Below are 3,339 nucleotides of genomic sequence, written 5' to 3' on the forward strand. Positions count from 1 at the left end.
GAGTTATCTTGGGTTATATTCCACCTAAAGCTTTCCCTAAGGATTTTGCTATTTATGGTGCTTACAAATGACCCAAGTTCTTCACTTATCCTCCCGGTGAGATAAGTTTCTCGTCTCCTTGTTCATATCAATCCAATCTTTTGTTTCCATTAGTGGCAGAATTTATCATAATTTTGAGATGTTTTCCATAAGCCCACAACAAGCTTACTCTCTTCATTGTTGGTTTTCCAACAACTCCGTTATAACCTTCTTGGAAGGGTGCTTTCCAAGCTCAATTGTGGCAGAAGTTGTCATTTTCTTCTCCATTTTGTTATTCCAATGATATATCTTCTATTCTTCCTTCCGGAGGCATTGTGTTGTTACTCTCTTCGTCCCATCAACTCATTTTTGCCAAGATCATATTCTTTTCTAGCTTATCCATTTAACCGGAGTGTTGTCGTAATTGATCTTATCATTCCTTGTACATTTCGTTTCTATCGGAGTGCTTGCATGTACTTCTTATCCATTGTAACCTTTTTCTTATGTCTTTCAATCTACAAGGTTCTCGTAATGTTCCTTGTTCCTCTTTTCTACCGGATTGTTTTCAACTTTGTTCATATTCGTTGTATTCTTTCTTTCAATTTGTTCAACCTCCCAAGGTTCGTGGTTTCACTCGTTTGTCAAAGAAGCAACTTAGTTGTACCTCTTCTCTTCCTCTTTCATTTCTCTCCGGTGCCATCCTAGATCTCGTGACGAGATCCTCTCGTGTTGGTGGAGTGTTGTGATGCCCCGAGACCGATGCGCCAGGTGTCTTCCAGTTATTCGCTGTTGTTGCCTTGTCATTTGCTTGTGTGTTGAATATTGCCATGTCATCATGTGCATTGCATCATCATGTTTTCAAAACTTGCATCCGTCCGGATTTCCCCAGTTCTGTCTGTTGTCCGTTCTGAGCCCAGACACACTCGCACGCGCCTTCGGCATGTCCAAAATAGTATTTTATAAGTGGCCGGAAAATATTCTCGGAATGGGTTGAAAGTTGGCATGCGGTGTTGTTATAGTGTAGATTGGCCGCCTGCCAAGTTTCATCGCATTCGGAGTTCGTTTGATGCCCCAACGGATAACTATAGCGGCATTATAGCCGGGCAAACGTCGGATGTTTTCGGTCTCCGGAAACAGTCGCCGTGTCTCTCTCTCTCTCTTTTCTTCTCTCAGCCCACTACCATTCACCTACAGCCCACTTAGTTTCCCACCCTCTGTCCGGAGCCACACGATCACGATCGGAGGGTTCCTGAAGCCCCCAAAACACCTTAGACCCAAACCCTAGCAAAACCTGCTATATATAGACCCCCCTAGTCCATTTTCGGACTAATCCTAGTCTAAAACCTACCCCTAGCCCTTCTTCCCCACTGCCCCGCCGCCACTTGGCGTGCAGCCACCGGCCACACGACCACCTGAGCCGCCAACCACGCGTCCTTGTCTCCCACCTCGCGCAAGGCCCGCGGAACCCAGATCGGGGCCCTGAGAGCCCATCTACGAAGAACCGCGTCGCCGCCCGCTCCTCCCGTCGCTCGACCCCTCCACCCAAGCGCCTCCTCCTCACCTCGTCTCCCTCGCGCCGGCCGACCACCGGAGACATCGCCGTCGGCCACCACGGTAGCGGACCAGGTCGCCTCGCCCCTGCCGTCTTCCTCTCCCGTCCTTCATTTCTTCTTTCTCCTCCTCATGTCTTGATCTCTCTCTGTATCCATCACAGGAGCTCGCCGCCCTGGTGATTTGCGTCTTCTCGATCCGGCCAAGAACGGAACCCCGGTGACCTCCCGTGCTCAGATCTGGCCGCCCCGACGCCTTCGCTCGCGGATCCGGCGAGCCCCAGTCGTATCCCGCCGCCGCCGTTGACCCCTGCCTCCTGCATCGTCGGTTGCGTACAAGGACGAAGGCACGCCCGTGTGGGCCCGCCTCGGCCTCCTCCTCGTCCAAGGCTGCTCAGGCCAGCTTTTCCTCCTCGCGCGTGGCCCAGCCGCCCCGCGCCCTGCTGCAGGCTCAACCCACCAGATCCGCTGGCCCCAAGGCCCGCGAGGTGAGCACAAGCCAGCCCACCCCCCCTGTTTGTTATGTGACGCCCTGGGCGCTGCATATTATCCTGCGCTCACCAGTTTTGGCCCACATCTTTTTTTTCGTTCTGGACGTTTAGCTAATTTCCAAAGACTGCAGTTTTTATAGAAAAACCCCTAGTTGTCATGCATATAATAACTAATTAACCGTGCATCAGAATTAAACAAACCTTATATGAACAATGCCTAGAATTTTGTCTAGTTTCATTATATGTCACTTTCATGCATGTTTAAAATGTTTAAACTGCTGTTTGCATTTATTTGCTTAAATGCCATGCTAAAATGTTTTAATTCAGAACTATTTAACCGTAGCTCCAAATTTAACAATCTTTATATGTGAATGGGATAGAAAAATGCCTAGTTTAACATGGTGGCTTTACTTTGCATGTTTAACAACTCTAAAATATGGTTTAGGGCAGAACAGTACCAAATCCATAATTTGCATATGGGGATTTTCCGGATTTGTTGTTTGTTGTTCCGACCTCATTTAAACTTGCCTAGATAGGTAGTTTTCATATGCTTCACCTCTTGCCATGTTTAATAACATTTAATATTGTTGGGTACATGAACGAGATCGAACTAAATAATCAAATGTGGTGTTCCGTCAATATGCAACTCGTTGCATATTGAGCTCCACTTAACTTGTAGTTTTGCTTGTGCACTTTGCCATGCCATGCATATTTAAACCGTACATGCATCATACTTGTTTGCGCATCATGCCATGCTTATGTGGTGGTTGTTTACTATGTTCTTTGCTTCTTTCCGGGTTTCTTCTCGTGTTAGCTTCGATTTCGTTCTGGAGATGTGAGGATTTGTTCGACTATGTCCGTTTGTCTTCTTCATGGACTCGTCCTTCTTCCTTGCGGGATCTCAGGCAAGATGACCATACCCTCGAAATCACTTCTATCTTTGCTTGCTAGTTGTTCGCTCTATTGCTATGTCGCGATACCTACCACTTGCTATATCATGACTCCCATATTACCATGTCAAGCCTCTAAACCACCTTTCCCCACAAACCGTTGTTTGGCTATGTTACCGCTTTCCTCAGCCCCTCTTATAGCGTTGCTAGTTGCGGGTGAAGATGGAGTTTGTTCCTTGTTGGAACATGTTTATTGTTGGGATATTATTATTATATCTTGTTTACTTTAATGCATCTATATACTTGGTAAAGGGTGGAAGGCTCGGCCTTATGCCTGGTGTTTTGTTCCACTCTTGCCGCCCTAGTTTCCGTCATACCGGTGTTATGTTC

The 3,339-nt window shown here is 47.2% G+C and overlaps 1 long non-coding RNA gene across 1 annotated transcript; it reads left to right on the top strand.

Moving 5' to 3' along the window:
- The first annotated feature begins 1,373 nt into the window (after positions 1 to 1,373).
- On the top strand, positions 1,374 to 2,974 carry LOC125517271. Its single transcript, XR_007287533.1, has 3 exons — positions 1,374 to 1,644; positions 1,733 to 2,056; positions 2,874 to 2,974. It is a non-coding gene; the product is annotated as an uncharacterized LOC125517271 (long non-coding RNA).
- Positions 2,975 to 3,339: the final 365 nt, after the last annotated feature.

The sequence above is a fragment of the Triticum urartu genome, chromosome 6, assembly GCF_003073215.2.
Source record: "Triticum urartu cultivar G1812 chromosome 6, Tu2.1, whole genome shotgun sequence".
In the NCBI taxonomy this organism is placed as follows: Eukaryota; Viridiplantae; Streptophyta; class Magnoliopsida; order Poales; family Poaceae; genus Triticum; species Triticum urartu.